The 16,695-nt window shown below is 40.2% G+C and overlaps 1 long non-coding RNA gene across 1 annotated transcript; it reads right to left on the bottom strand.

Annotated features, from left to right (window-relative positions):
- Window positions 1-700: 700 nt before the first annotated feature.
- LOC133275690 (uncharacterized) lies at window positions 701-2,525 on the bottom strand. Its single transcript, XR_009745656.1, has 3 exons — window positions 2,460-2,525; window positions 1,300-1,401; window positions 701-968 (listed from the first exon to the last, which is right to left on the bottom strand). It is a non-coding gene; the product is annotated as an uncharacterized LOC133275690 (long non-coding RNA).
- Between the last annotated feature and the right edge of the window lie 14,170 nt (window positions 2,526-16,695).

The raw sequence follows: 16,695 nt of genomic DNA, 5'->3' as shown, positions 1-16,695 counted from the left end.
CCACATAAGATTTCAGCTAATACAAGCCCTCAACATTCTGTGTTATCTATTTTTTTTTTGTGTATGTGTTCTCTAAAATCCTGCAGTTTGTGGGATAGGAACCTGCTGCTTGGTATATAACTCCTGCTACAGTGTGCTTTGCACAAGGCTATTGCAGTAATTAATTACTATAAGGAAGATCCCTTCTGCTTAATTGTTGCTTGGCCCCAGATTAACTGTGCAAAACATATAAACCCACCACAGAAAGTGGAATCCAGCCAGGAACAGGCTAGCCTTCTGTGATCTGGCACAGGTTGCCCAGAGAAGCTGTATATGTCCCACCCCTGGCAGTGTTCAAGGCAGGTTGGACAGGGTTTGAGAAACCTGGCCTAGTGGGAAGGTGTCCCTGCCCATGGCAGGGGGTTTGGCACTGCATGATTTTTAAGGTCTCTTCTAACCTAAACCATCCTATGATTCTGTGAATTCTAAGTGATTTTTCTCTACAGTCACTTTCTTAGGAGCAACAAGCTGTTCAAATGAAAGTCTTGTTACTTCACAAAGAAAAAAAAAAAAAAAAGCCATTTATCTACCATTGCCAAAGAATGAACAATTAAGAACACACCTAAGTATATCAAGATGCTAAATATACAGATAATCTTGAGAGCCCCGTATTTATTCTCCTTCCTAAAATTAACTGCTAAGAATGTGATTCTGTTCTAGGTGCATGACCAGTTGCAGGAGGAGAAATATTGTTGCCTGTGAGCTATTAAAAAAAAAAGGTATTTTTATGCTTCACGGAGGACGTAAATGCCCCTGACTTATGTGCTGAGCAGAGGTACATGAGTCAGCGTGTTGGAGGGATGGAGCTCTACTCTCCATCATTATGTGATTGAGGATGCTGGGTGCAAGGTTGGAAGTAAGCATTTCTTGTCTCTGTGCCAGGAAGACAGTCTCATGGCCCACTCAGGAGCTATTCCTAATAAAAACACCTCTGTAAAACGGCAGAGTATTTGGTCATGACAATCTATGCTTCAGCATAAGGAAATTACTGTAGTAGAGAAAGTTTTCAGCAAAATGAAAAACATTTTTATAAATCATAGAGTTTTTGGAGGGAAAAAAAAAGGTGCTTAAAAAACAGTCCTTCCTGCTTACATCCCAGGAAGCCAGAATTAGTCGCCTTCCCTGTAGGCAATTTAAGTAGAAAGGGCAAGGATTCAATAAACATCATGACTGAACTGCCCTTTAACATCTAAGAGATGGCGACTGAGCATAAAGGCACTTATGAAAGAACTATCAAGGGGAAGTGAACATTGCCACTACCTCTGCTGAATATCTTCTGTGAATACAGGAATTGAGTCTTGAAGCCTGCTACCAGCACCTTTTATTAACTTTGGTGAATAACTGAATACAATGCTTATCAATCTGAAACGGAAAAAAAGCATGGAAATCATACATACTGATACCATTTGCCTAATGACACATTCAGGCACCATAGTCCACATTTTCAGTGCCTGCATATGTAGCTTTCTAATGTTTTATTATTTCTTCTTAAGCCAGAAATGTCACACATTTCTCAGTCATCTTTTAGAGCTTTCTTAAGACTGTTCCATCATCAAGCTGCAAGTAAGAGCATCACCAGGACAAGCATGCCCTGATAATCTTAGCTGTTCCATCCTGCACCCAGCCACACTCCTAGAGTCCTAGAAGTGGCAGTGAAGCCACATTACCTGTCCTAAGCCATGGAGAAGTCATCTCCTATACAGACAAAAAGCTCCTGGAACCACTTGTGCCCAGACATGGGATCTGTCATCCAAATGTAATCCTTTTACAGCTTCATTTCAAGAAAGCAGTCTTGAAATGATTGCCTTTTCACCCTTCTCACCTCTCTCCCCCATCCTAATTTAAAAGTTAAGTAGGACCACCCTCAAAACATTGGCAGGATCAGTTGGAACCACTGAGTTGTGAAGAGGCATAGGTGCAAGAGCCCTGGCACCTGAGAGCAATGAGGGGTACCAATGGAGGAGCGAGTGCCCAAAGTTGACCTAGCAGCTTGCTGGGGAAGCTCAGTTGCTTTGGCCCTTCCAGAAGAAATTTTTTACTAACACTTGAAATAGTTTAGTTTCCTGCTGGGGAAAGAGAGGTAAACCCCGGCAGCCAGGGTGCAAAGTGCCCACTGCACAAGCCTGTGTTTTTCAAGCAGACCCTAAGAGCAAGTTTGATTTTAGGAGCTCATCTCAAATATGAAGTAAAGATAGTAAAATTGTCATTATCTGCTTATTCAGAAATATTACCATACCATTATAGGCTTCTCAAAGTTGTCAGATTATAAATAAATAAACATCTACAAGGTGGGAAATGCAAGCCTGACCCAAGCTGATGAGAGCTGTATCATGATCAGCTTGTAAACACCCTTTCTGAATTGCATTATCCAGTTTCAAATGTCAGAGGCATCCTCTGGAAGTGCCAAGCCAAATTCTTACATGTTCTTTATCCACTTTTCTCGTGGAAGGCCTTTACACCAGCTAGTGAAGCAGATCATGCTTACTTCTGCATTTAAAAAAGAAGTAAACATCAGTCACAGTTCAGCCAATGCTCCCAGCTGTCCTGGGTTCAGCAGTAGCAGTCATTTTTCTCCTTCTTGGTAGCTGGTGCAGTGCAGTGTTTTGACTTTTGGCTTGGGAACAGAGCTGATAACAATGATGTTTTGGTTTATACAAGGACTTTGTGAGCCTCATGCTCTTCCAGGGAGGAGGGACGCCAGGATGAAGCAGAGACAGGACACCTGACCCAAGCTAGCCAAAGAGGTATTCCATACCACAGCACGTCATGCCCAGGATGTAACTGAGAGCTACCCGGAAGGACTGGGACTGCAGGCTTGGAGGAGGTATGGGTCGGTGCTTGATCGGGCTGGGGGGGGGGGGGGCGGCGAGTTATCAGTTGGCTGGTGGTGACCTGATGTATTCTCTTCCCTTGTTATCTCCTTTATCATTATTATTATTGGTGGTAGCAGTAGTGATCTGTGTTATACCTTAGTTACTAAACTGTTCTTATCTCAACCCGTGGGAGTTGCATTCTTTTCAATTCTCCTCTCCGTCCCTCCGGGAGTAGGGGGAGGGCAAGAAGGGGGGAGTGAGTGAACGAGCCCTCTGCCTGGTTTTAAACCACGACACCAGCCAAGCCACTGCCCCTAGAAGGGCACCCTGCTTTGTCATTTTACCTTTTATCTTTGCATAGTGAGAAAGAGTAGCAACTAGCAAGTCATGGTGGTGCTCTTTTGATAAAATTAGAACAAGAAAGAGACTCTTGAACTACTGATTTGATTTAGGCTGATGACCAAGGGCAACTTTCCACCAAATCTTCTGTCAAGTAGAAGAAAATGATGCTGCATGTCCAGTTCTCATCCATTTAGTGCTCCAAACCCAGAGAATTTTTGATCCTGCATATCTGCCTACCAGATAAGAAGCCAACAGCTTCAGAATCAGAGCTTTGCTTGCCCTCATACTTTGTGTACCAGTTAGTACACAAACTCTAAAACCTTGCCTACCAAAGAAGAAAATGCACATTATTCTGAATTGGGCAATGCGGAGCGTTGGGAGGATATGTGATGAAAAGCACTTTTTACACTCTCAATGTTTAAAGGGCTCTTTTTAAATTTACACTTCCTGATTACAGTGACCTCCGTAATAACTTTCATTTGAGTTCTTCCAATTTCAGTAGGAATGAGACACCTCAAAGGAAAATGAGGTTTCAGGAAGTGATTCAGAAATTGGTATTATCACTTGTATTTGTTAAGGCTTGTTCTTTCAGCTATATGCTTGCTTTTTTTTTTTTTTTTTTAATCTAGTATGTAAGTGTCTGCTAAGTATCATCTCACTTTACCAAGGAGGTTGCAAAACACAAGGGGGGGGAGAAGGCTGGGTTCGTACTGCTGCATTTCTAAACAGAGCATTTCTCTAACAGGAGAGATCATTTTACACTCAAAGCTTTCTGCAGTGTGTATACTGCCCACTTCAGATGGGCAGTCTGATTGTCCTTACGTTCAAATATCAAACTCTCAGATTTCTAAAAATACTTCCAGATTTTTTTTTTTCCCTTGTAGTTTTAACTCCTTTTTAAACCTCCTGGTTCTCTGGTTATGTTAGATGTCTGCCACCCTCACTAGAAATCTTGACATGTTTCTCCAGAATGACCTTTATCTTACACTGAACTAAAAGCTTCAGAGAGTAAACATAAGGTCTTCCTTACCATTTCCATGTTTATTTTGCTGCAGGCTGCATCTGATCACAAAACTGACACCACTCCCACTCCATGGGAATGTTTCTTATTTAGAAAAATAGCAAATAAACCAGCACAGAGAAATCAAGTTATAACAGATACCCATTGCACAGTGTCCTCTCTCCCAGTCAGTAATGAATCACTTCCTCAGTGCTGTGAGAAAGGGGCATCGAGTTGCTGAAGGTGCCTGATTTCAAAAGAAGCCAACTAAGATACATGATGCCATGCTGTACTTGTTGGAGAGGATAAAAATCAGAAAAACAAAACGATACAGGAATTTGTATGGCTAATAGTTGCTTTTATTTTTTGCCCTACAGAGCATAGGCCATTTTGGAGGTTAAAAATTAAACCTCAAATAAAATGAGGGCAAATTATCAATTACTGCAACTTCCAGAAGATCATCCAGATCATCCCATATGATCTGCAGACTACTGTACACCCCAGAAACCATCCAGAGCCACGCACGCAGGCCTTTACCCTAGTCCACCTCCTATAACTCTGCATGCAGGTGCTAATGCAAAAGCTTTTCCAGGTCACTTAGCTTGGGCCCATAACCCCACAAATTGTATTCACAGCTGCCTCCTCTGGCCCTGACAGGTTCGACAATAATCAAAGGAAAAGAAAACATCTCCCACAAAGCCTTGAATCAAATACTATGTGTTATTTTACAGAGATTTTGTCAAGTGCGAGCAGCCTAGCACAGGTACCCTGAGGGGACTGCAGGTGGCGGGCCTGTTGCGTCTGCAGTCTGAAGTGCTTGGGATTTTCCCCACCGCTGTCTTACACAGCTATGCAGTGAGGCCATGAACTGTTGGATTTTACAGCATTTCAAACATCTAATGGCTAAAGTACAGCAGAAGATTGTACGCTGGTTCTCCAAGTAGCCTGTTCTTACATTAGCTAAGTGATGACTCCTTCACCATAAATATCAGAGGGACGGAGATTAGACTTTGCGTTTGCAATTTCTGGATTCCTCATGATGAAATAGGCCACATTCAGGCAGTGTTGTCATTTTTTATTCATCACGGGTAACGTAATTCTGATCACTGCTATAGGCTATTTTGTCACTATATATAATCTTGCAACTTTCACACAATTTTTGCAAAGCAAAATGCGAATGAGGAACTAATCCCCCTCAAAATGTCTTACAGCTTGGAGGGAAAGAGTTTTATCTATGTGACCAAAGGCTAATTGTTCAAGTCCCAGCTGTTCTGCCAACTGTGGTTAATATTTTTCTGCCCTTCACAACCCAAGACATTACATTCAATTGCACAGTAATTACTATTCCCCAGTTCTGCAGAAAAAGAGAGTCTAAATGTGATTTGGACAGCATTGAAACCAGGACTGACAGGCCAGTAAGGCCTCTTGCTCAGACTGAGGAGAAGTCAGATCAGATGCTTCTAGAATAATTTGCTTCTCTATATATACTGAATAAACATATGACTTAAGTTAAAATTTGCATTAATATGCCTTTTATTGGTGTATATTTGTTGCTTTGACTAGCAGCATCCAGCCCTTTAAGGACAAGCTGTGGCAGCCTCCATGCTTTGCTGAGACTGTGCTTCTCAGACTGCAGCATGCACTCCAGTGGTGGAAGGCTGACTACCTCAAATCAGTACACAAACTAGGGTGCAGAGTGATGCTACTGACAAGGGTGGCACCCAACAAAAATGAAGAAATAACATTGAGCACCCTTTGTCCTAGGCAGCTTCACTTGTATTCCAGAAACAAGGCTGACTGGGTCTGTGCAAAATCCAAAAAGATTAGGGCTTAATATAATAAGCCTCTTCCCAGAACAGAAAGTGTGGCAAATGAACGATACAGCCTGTCACCTCTTGATACCAAATTAAATCCTGCCTGGTTCAAGCAGGGATTAAAATTTATTCCCAGCTAATTGACGTTTGGAGTCACCGCACCAGATTAATTAGTCTCAGCTCCAGCTTCGGCTTTACGTATTTGCCTGCGCAGCTTTGAGGTAGTTTTTCTAGGTCATGCACAAACTTTTGCTGTGTGCTTGTTTGCATGAGAGAGTGCAGAGCCCCCCTGAAAATTCCCATTGGTAAACCCACTGGGGCGGCTGCAACCGACTCAGTCTGAATGTGGAAGGACTGGCAAAATTATAATAATCTCCAAGGGCCAGGCTGGTGGGAGTGCACAGAGCAGCAGAGAGACAAAAACACGGGTAAGTACTGTGGGCTTTGGTCTGATTTTGTGATAGTCAACATTTTGCTGCTGTTGGTGTAATATAGCGAGCTGCCATGATCAAGTATGGCCTTTGCTCTAAATCGCAACAAACCCAAATGTAATCACAACTGATGGAAACTATGCGAAAAGAAATAAATTTAAAGAGGTGTCCCAGACAGTTTAGCAGCCATGCCTTCCCATTTCCATATTTCCTCTTTCTAAAGTAAGAGTACATAGTGGTGACTGGAAAATGAAATATTTAAATTCCAAGCTGGAAAAAAAAGGCAGGTTATTGCAATTTTTTCAATTAATCATGATTTTTGTAACGCAAGTTCACAATCAAATCATGTAAATAAATTATAAATGTTCCATTACATTAATTTATGCAAAGACATTTTAAATACCAGTAAAACCCAAGACACTTCATTCTGCAGCTGTTTGATAAGACATTTAAATGTTTTCCAAAAGATTTCTCCTCTCTTTAAAAGAAAGTTTCTTCAAAGTAAAAGATATAACGGGGAGAGGAGAAGAAATACCAGATAAAATTGTGTTTCTTTATAAAAACTGTTTCAATAAAATGTTTTATTAGCTTTGAGTACACGTGCTTCTTTCAAATTATCTGGACGGAAAAAATTGGAAGTCAGAAGGATTGAATGCTATTAGAATAAAATTCCACTTAAAGAAGGACAACAGGCAATTGTCTCTGATTTAGAGCTAGAAGTGTGTTAGTGCCATTCTTCCCTTCTGGGGACTGTTCACCCTCAACCAAAACAACCCTGTCTTAGTTTATGAGAAAATCAGGATGAGCTGCTATAACAAAATGCCAATTGCAATTCAACTGGGATTTCATCCTGCTCCGAGAAACAGCCATCATAAAATTTTTACATTAGGAAATACATCCTGTTACTACACTTTAGGGTTTCATATTATTCCAGCTATTTCTCCCATTACCAGCTCTCAATCCAGCAATTCTGCCTCAGCAGCCTGCAAGCAAAGTCTATTTCACAACATCTCCATGCTGCACTTAAAGTGTCTGCAGAACAAAAATGATGTCATTCTGGGTCCTGTATGGAATCTGCAAAGTGTTTCTTCCTGCACTCTCCCACATTATGGCCGTTATGTGTATCTATTCCAGCCTTTCCTTCAACATAGTAGAGGGTGCCAGTTACAATGAAAGGGACAGCTAGTACCATCTGAAGCTACCTTCCCACCTCCTCAGGAGGTCACTGTATTCATGAGTGACACTTGAGTTGTGTCTTCAGAGATATTCTTTGTATTCACAAGGATTATATGTATCCATCAACATTTCCTAAGTGAACACTGACAATTTTATCTCATTGTAGTAGGCTGTAGGCACACAACTGTATCTCCTGTGCTGTAATCCTACAGTTGTCACATAAAAGTGGTCACCGCAGCAGCAGCTGGTTACGTGAAGGAGGGTTGCCAGGGAAGTACTCAGCAGGGTTTTAGTTGTCTGAACTGGAAGCAGGAAAACATGACTGTAGGCAACTGCAGATAACCTGGTCTGTGTGCGTCATGGACAAAGAATTACTGGTAGAGTCCAAAAATAAATTTGATCCCGTAATACTTGAATGTTTACACTACCTCACAAAATTTTAATTTTTAGAGTCCTTCTCTTCACTACCCTCAAAAATGTAAGGACAAGAAGAAAATTGAGGATTTGCTGCAGTCGCTTGAAATCTTCGGGGAAAACTGCAAATATTTCTGTTTCCACCATTCTGAGAAGGCCAGGAAAGGGAGAAAGTGATATTTGTATGGAGACTGCATTCTCGCTCCAGTACCAGCTTTCCTAACAGCTAATGCATAATACAAAGTTTATCCTGACAAGTTGTGTGAATATTGCTTTCTGAAAGCATGAAGTGCTGTGGTTAAACCTACAGCACTGATAACATTGCTGTGTGCACTGAAGCCGATTCCCAGCTGCCGGAAGCTCTTCCAGGAGGTGCCCCTTCAGAGTATTTGTAAACACCTACACACACCACTGAAAAGGATTACAGAGATTTGTGAAAGGGGAAATAAAATGTCTATAAAAAGAAGCATTTTCTTACTAGATATGTTTTGGTTGGGTTTGGGTTTGTTGTTTTTTTTCTATCTGGGTTTTCATTTCTGGATAGCAGAAACAGAAATATGGTAAATGTACTTTCTTGATTAACTGACTTCTGCCTGCTGGCAGATAAACTCAGTTTATTTCATCCATTTATTCTACCATCTATTACGTTTAGTATAGCTACGTTCCATATGATTTAAGGAAATTTCATTATATTTCCTATACTGAATTTCTGTACTTCACATTTTGCTGGTAAAATAGAAACATGGGGCATTGATTAATAAGCATCATATAATCCTTAGACACATTTAGTAAATCACTCTGCCACTATAGACTTTCATCAGACATATAAATAGAAGGAACAAAGGAAACTACACGGTAACATTTGTAATAAAATCATCCAAATTACTATCACTTGTAGTGTTTATATGATACTAACACAATGTTTGATCATGATAGAGAAGGAAAAAATAACTTGGCACAAAATTAAAAAAAAACAAAAGGTTGTAAAAAATGAGCCTTCATATACTAAAACCTAACCACATCACACAAAAATGAATATGGTGATAAAAAAATGCATCACAGATGATTTGTTCCATCTGTATGTCATTTGCCACTGAGCACTCTATCAACAACATGTGGTAATATCAAACTGCTACAGGATTATCAATTATCAGGGATTATTCATGATCAAGATCCAGGATTATTACTTATCAAACTGCCTGATGTTTACTACAAATGAACTAAAAGTACTCCCTGTCTCAGTCCACAACCTTGCAATGGGCCAAGTAGTAATGGCTTTGAAGGCTTCTGATGTAGGGTCAGGATTTTCTTGTTGGAGGGGAGGTCACTGTGATCAAGGTATTTTCCAGTTGTACTTAGGTACGTTGTATCTATCTAGATTTGATAAATAACCATTTCACTTACTACTTTTTAAGGAAAAGAACCAGAAGGCTATGTTAAGAAAAAGAAAAGAATTTTCTTTCTCTTTAAGTTTCCATTCATACCTTGTGTTCTTTTTCTTGGGAACCTCACTGTCATGAAGCACCACCTCAGGGCCCAAGTTAGTATGAACCAGACTGAAAGTTAAATACATCAGCACCCTGGTCCTCTGTAGCATATAGAAGGCCCTCAAGACAGGTTCAACATGGAAGTTATCCACAAGAGTCTCTGAAACATGTGCATCTCCATCTCCAGCTGAATTCAATAGGAACCTAGCTTATTGTCTCAAAAAGATTTGTATCAGATTTGTTAGTTTATCAATTAAAACTATCTCCTCCTCTACCTCCCATTCTCTCTTGTCACACAAATTACAAACCCTTTGGACAGGACTATGTAACTTTAGCTAGGTTATCTTCTTCTTATGCACCATGACTGGTATATGGCCTTTGAAGGACAAGCTACATTTCATGGAAAGCTGACTGAACGGGGAGAAACAGGTGCACTGCACATTTTCCTATGGAGATTCAAATAATAGGTCATTTGCACTCTTAGAAACAGATGATGACAGCAGTGTTTGATCTGATTTCCTTTTAAAGGGAGATACAATACCAACTGATCCATGTATTTATAAAAATGTGCATATCCCCTTTGGATTTTATTCAGCACTGACTTGCAGAGATATGCTAACATAAATTCATTTATCAAATATACAAAACCAGTATCTTTAGTTTCTTACCACCAAGAAGCATAGAAACACGAGCTTTTTCCCACCATAAAAATATGTCTGCTTTGCCAAGGTTACATAATTTCTAGCTTGGTTCTTTGAAAATCACAAAAATAGTTCCTACTTCAGGAGCAAATTCACTCCTCAAGTGCGATCAGAATCACATCTGCTGAATTTTAGTGATAAAAAGCAAGTTTTCTTCATGTCAGACTCTAGAACTGTAACAGGTAAGAGCACATACTCCCTAATCCAAGGACAGAAATCTGATACATTGTTAAACTAAATAATTTCTAAAGACCAGTGCCTGTAAGGTGCTGGGAGCCCTGCGTTCCTGGTTCCTGTCCATGGCAGCACAGGCTGCTCAGTAGTGCAGGGGTGTCACTTCTTAGAAACTTTACATCTCTGGCTGTCACTTGTTATCAAGCACCGATATATGCAGTTGAGACTTTGTTAATGAGGTATAAGGGCTACTTCTCCACACAGACTCAGGATGAAAGTTTGCTTATTTACTGTATTATTTTTTTGTGTACCAGCCATAGCTGTTAATTAAACACAGGCACTCCTCTAAATGCAAAGATGGGAACTAGGGCTCCAGGGCTGTATGAGTCTGCATTTTAGTAGTTTGTAAAAAAAACTATGTAAGAACTTCACTGAGTAAGCTAATAATTACAGTAGAGGACTGCAGGGCCTTCCTAAACTGATCCTCAGCAGCAAGGGAGTAAGGAGGCCACTTCAGCAACAGGGAACTCCGAAGGGAGAGTAGCATAGCAGCTCATTTAACAGCTTCTTAAGACTCCAAAATTCTCTTAACTAAATACTGCAGAAAACTGAAAGAAGTTACAGGGCTACAGTCAATCTTCCCACTCGTAGGCTCTAATCCTTTTATTCGCCTATCAGTTGGCTAGTCAGGTGAGAGAAAATATTTGCCATTACATTTAAAATCAGGGTTAAGTGTTCACCACAAATCTCAATATCTGGTCTTAGGATGATAAGAAGCCAACCATGCAACTTTGAAAACACAGAATCATAGAATCATAGAATAGTTAGGGGTGGGAAGGACCTTAAGATCATCTAGTTCCAGCACCCCTGCCATGGGCAGGGACACCTCACACTAAACCATCTCACCCAAGGCTTCATCTAACCTGGCCTTGAACACCGCCAGGTATGGAACATTCACAACTTCCTTGGGCAACCCATTCCGTGCTTCACCACCCTTTACAGTAAAGAACTTCCTCCCTATAGCCAATCTAAACTTCCCCTGTTTAAGTTTTAACCCATTACCCCTTGTCCTATCACTACAGTTCCAAATGAGGAGTTCCTCCCCAGCATCCCTATAGGCCTCCTTCAGATACTGGAAGGCTGCTATGAGGTCTCCACGCAGCCTTCTCTTCTCCAGGATGAACAGCCCCAAATTTCTCAGCCTATCTTCATACGGGAGCTGCTCCAGTCCCCTGATCATCCTCGTGGCCCTCCTCTGGACTTGTTCCAACAGTTCCATGTCCTTTTTATGTTGAGGACACCAGAAGTGCACACAATACTCCAGGTGAGGTCTCACAAGAGCAGAGGAGAGGGGCAGGATCACCTCCTTCGACCTGCTGGTCATGCTCCTTTTGATGCAGCCCAGGATACGGTTGGCTTTCTGGGCTGCGAGTGCACACTGCCTGCTCATGTTCATTTTCTCATCGACAGCACCCCCAAGTCCTTTTCTGCAGGGCTGCTCTGAATCTCTTCTCTGCCCAACCTGTAGCTGTGCTTGGGATTGCTCCGACCCAGGTGTAGGATCTTGCACTTGTCATGGTTAAACTTCATAAGGTTGGCATCAGCCCACCTCACAAGTGTGTCAAGGTCCCTCTGGATGGCATTCCTTCCCTCCAGGGTATCAACTGAATCACACAGCTTGGTGTCATCGGCAAACTTGCTGAGGGCACACTCAATAATTAGAACAGCTCTTGACTTGTGAGTTGCCATGAGTTGGCCACCAATACCCTTAGTCAAACAAAAATGGAGCCTCAATTCCTGCATAAAATCAGGGAAATAAATGTTCCTGCATGACACGCAGGGTCTTTCCTTGAGCATGTGTCCAGTCCAGGCCAGTCCAGCCAGAAGTACTGCTGGCGAGGACTGCCCTGGAGCATTATTCACATCCCACAGGAAGATAACAGCAGAGTGATCACAATGAGCTTACACATTCCTCTCAGCAGCTCTTCTGCTGGTAATGGAAACAGGGCATCACCATGGGGAATGAAAAGACAGTTTCACTATCTCTGCAGAGATGATGGTATTTCCTGGTTTAACCACTGAACCATAAACATTGACACCAAACCATAAACATAAGTATCTGCTGGAAATAATACACTGCAGTTTCATTTTACTAACTGTTTTCTGGCTGTGTTCAATTAAGTACATTAAAATTATTTCTCAGTAGTCATTTCCCATTGCTTTCAATGCCTTCATCCCTCATTCAGGATCAGAGAAGCAGTAACCGCATTAACAGCAATGCCTTCACAGTCTGGATGGCATAGAGAGTTTTCATATGAGGAAGAAAGGAATTATACATGAATAAGATAGTGAAGGCACAAGGGAAAGGAAAGAGGAAAGTGATTTAGCAAAGCATTTCAAATGTTTTAATAAATCATAAATTTACACTGAAATGTCACTTCAGCAAGTTTTCTTACACTGATCACCAAACGACGATTATACTCTTTGTGTGTATGCGAGAAGCTATTAAAGTGCTGTTATATTTGCACAGCATTTCTGAGGAAAAATACTGATTGGAGCATAAAGAATTTCAATTTTTACTACTACTTGGTCTTTTCACATAGTCTCCATTAGTTCAAGAAAATGAAATATAACAAGTGTGCAATCTAAGCCACAGATCTCAGAGACCCCCCAAAAAATATGAAATCCAGAAAAACCTGGATTCCTATTTCATGGAAAACGTAATAACTTTATGCTCTAATGATTTTTAATGCAGCAGATCTTGGAGAGAAGATGTAAGATGATGCCACGCAGAAATGCAAGAAAATATTTTTTGAAGTGGAAGAATCAGATAAATCATGAATCACCAGTGTCAATGCTAAATCTGCGCACGTTCTCATTGCTATTTTTAGATCACTGACCACCATCCTACTGTCCTTGCCCAAGGATTTTAAGCAGTGTTTTCAAAGACTTACAAGCAAACAAGACAAGCAAACATGAGGAATCCACATAATCACCACAGTACTTTCTGACTTTCTCTTCTGCTCTGGGCTGCAACTTTCCAGTGAAACTACTATTCCATCCCCAAATGTTGAGTTTCAAGCCAGAAAGTATTTGCAGATTCAGTTACAAAACAACTGACTGATGGATAGATGTAAAAATCAATAGGAATGGATATAAGTCATCAGGGATAAGCCAGCTACCAATGATACTGAAAATCCCATCTAGCTTTGCTTCCACAGAAAAGATTCAACCATGCCAAAAGCAGATATTGTAATTAGTACATTTGATGTGGTTTTAAAGATATCTCTCTGTGGCAGGTAGACTCTCAATGGTCTATCTTTACATATATTCCTGCTATATCTCAAGATCTTTTATTTTTTTTTTTTGCTACAGATCTAGCTCTTAATGGCACTAAATTCAACAAGATTCAAGCAAATGCATGCTAAGAAGAGCAAATACTTAAACAAAAACTTGGTTTTTTAAACATGCTGCCTTTGTACTACTATAATCATCTTAGTCATCTGGACATAGCATAATTTTCTTAAACTTTCTGTAATACTCCAAGACAATAAAAACATAAGCAAAATGATTACAGAGGGCAGCAAAACTAGCACTGCCTTTTCCCCTTTAACCTCCCATTTTTTCCTTTCTCATCTCATCAGATGTTTTATAACCACAGGATTAGAATGATGTAGGTTAGAAGGGACCTCTGGAGGTCATTTGGTCCACTGCACTAAGCATCACCAACTTCAAAGTCAGATCCAGCTTCAAAACAAGACCAAGTTACCAGTCCAATGACGGAACTGGTCTAAGAATGGAGATTCCATAACATTCCCAGGCAGCCTGATTCAATGACTGTCAAACCTCCTTTGTTTTTCCTAGTTTATCTGGAATTTCCCTTGTGGCAATTTGTGCCTTCCTTGAGTCTACATACTCTTTCGGCTCCCTTTAACAGTGACTGAGGCAAAAAATGGGTACAACGCAAAACCACTTTTGTTACTTTAGACAACTGTCTGGTTGGCAGGGAAACATGTTTTCATTGCTAATACTGAGATCTACATAATTCAGTCTGAATGTTTTAGCAAAGAGAAGATAAGGATATCTTAATCGGTCTTTAGTCCCTGGAAAGAAGTTAATGCCTCTATCAGAAAAATGAGGATAAAAATCACTGTTTGAGAGATGCTAAATTATTTTCTGCATAAAGCTCATATAGCCCAAGGGAGAATATGGAATGGCAGCAAAAGGCAATGGCTATTTTTAAAAGAAAACATTACTGAAGCAGTATTTCATTTAACTGAGATTATAGCTAAAAATGGGTAAGTATAGACCTTCTCAGGTATTACCATGGCAAAGAAGCTCTTAGATAATTATGTGGAAGAGCGGAGGAAAACTCAGAAAGACATGGAACACACAGTGTGCTACTCCACTGATCTCTGATCTGTGTCTCCTGGTTAATATAGTAATATGAATGACATGAGAGTTGGCTTCTACATTCTTTTTGGGGGGCTTGGGGTTTAGTTTTGGGTTTTGTTTTTGTTTTGTTGTTTGGTTTTTTGGCTTTTTTTGTTGTTTTATTTTCCCCATGAAATGTTTGGTTTGCTGTTTCTGTGAGCGAAAAAAAATATAGGTTCTAGGTATTGACAGTTTGACATAACAGCTTAGATTATCCATTGCACCTTATAAAATAATTAGCCTGGAAGTGAAGAATCGAGTTCAAGAATGTGCTAAATGGAGCAATCATCCAGCAAAGTGAACAGGGAAAGGATTTTGCAGTTATAGTGGAAGAATCACTGAAACATCCATCTGTTCAGTACACATATGCAATAAAGGAGACAAATGAAATAGTATGTTTTTACATGTTGTGCTGTGTGATCAGAATAAAAACAAGAGAGATTACAGGATGTGCTGTGTAAGTCCCACTGCTTGCTGTATGGGGCACCATGCATTTACAGAGCTACTAATGTGATAAAACCAAGTCTTAACACCATAAGGCAATTTCTGTGGAGCTGAAGATACACTCATATTAAAAAACAAAAAAAAAAAAAAAAAGGACTTCAGCATGGCCTAACAGAACTGGAAATTGTGAAGGGGATTAACAAAACTAATAGAAATAAAGCTTTAATGCTAGAAAGCCATTTACAAGCTAGAGGAGATAGCTCCAAGTAGCCTACTCGTTGTTTGACTAATGAACTCAGACAGCTATTCCATTCAAACACTTGCAGTCATACAAAATAAGTTACCAAATAATTAAAACAAACATAAAATGAATTCAATGAGTGCAAGTGATGGTTTGTTTATTTTGGTGAGAAGGCAGAAAACACACCTACTAAAAAAGTAATCTGCACATGCAGACCCCTGACTGTAGCTAATACACCCTGGGGCAGCACTGAAAATGCTCATTTTCATAGTTATGAAATAGTTGGCAAGCTGATTAGTAGCAGACAAAGGTTGTAGTTAAATAAAAAATGGCTTATTGATTTCTGATCAACTTCCCATCAGTTTTATCTCAAGTGTACTCACCAAGCACCCTTTAGTGCTAGTAGCTCTTTAATGTAATGCTCTGCTCTGCCAATGGAATGGTCCTGACCCTGGAAAGGTCCCACAGTACTGCTTTCTGTGTCGTGGGCCCAAGCACACTGTGCAAGGACAACTGGCAGCAGATTTTCTTCAAATTATCTGTACTAACATAATTCTTGTGCTGATGTGGATGTACTCAGCATATTCAAATGAGCTCCTGTTGTGTAGTACAGCCCCAAGTGCTGATGTGAGTATACCCCAGGTACTAGTAGGCCTCTACTGCCAGGATTTAACTTCTCTGTTTCTGTAGGAGTGCTGGTATCATTACAAGACATTCAAGGACAGGAGCAGAAGCAGCACGGACACGCAGGAACATAGTGTTAAGAGAACTGAAAAATTCCAGCTCAGGTTTACACTACTGACAAAAGAGGGTGCTCAGAACTTCTTCAGAAGCAGTGTGATGCAAACTTCTGAGTAGCACTAATCAAAGGGAAAAATCCACCTGTTAGTGCTCTCTTGAAGTCACTCCAAAGATGAATTTGACCCCTAGTGGAATGACAGCATAATCAAATGACATCAAGGGAAAGGGCTTTAAATCACACTTAACTCTAGTTATATTATTTTTATTGCATTACTGTATTTTTGTTATGTATGACTTACTCTTCATTTGTTGGTGTTATGGTAATATTCCATAAGTTGTTTAAGATTTTATTAGCACTTTGTCTTGTTTGACAGCTTTATTCACGCACCAACTCAAGAGATTTTATAATTGTACTTTCCATTATTGATATATTTCCATATGAAC

Source organism: Pezoporus flaviventris, unplaced genomic scaffold (assembly GCF_033815535.1).
Source record: "Pezoporus flaviventris isolate CSIRO_AGI_PZ_B2104156 unplaced genomic scaffold, CSIRO_AGI_Pfla_v1 ptg000002l, whole genome shotgun sequence".
In the NCBI taxonomy this organism is placed as follows: domain Eukaryota; kingdom Metazoa; phylum Chordata; class Aves; order Psittaciformes; family Psittacidae; genus Pezoporus; species Pezoporus flaviventris.
Note: the sequence above shows the minus strand (reverse complement) of the source record. Positions and strands in the feature narration are given on the sequence as shown.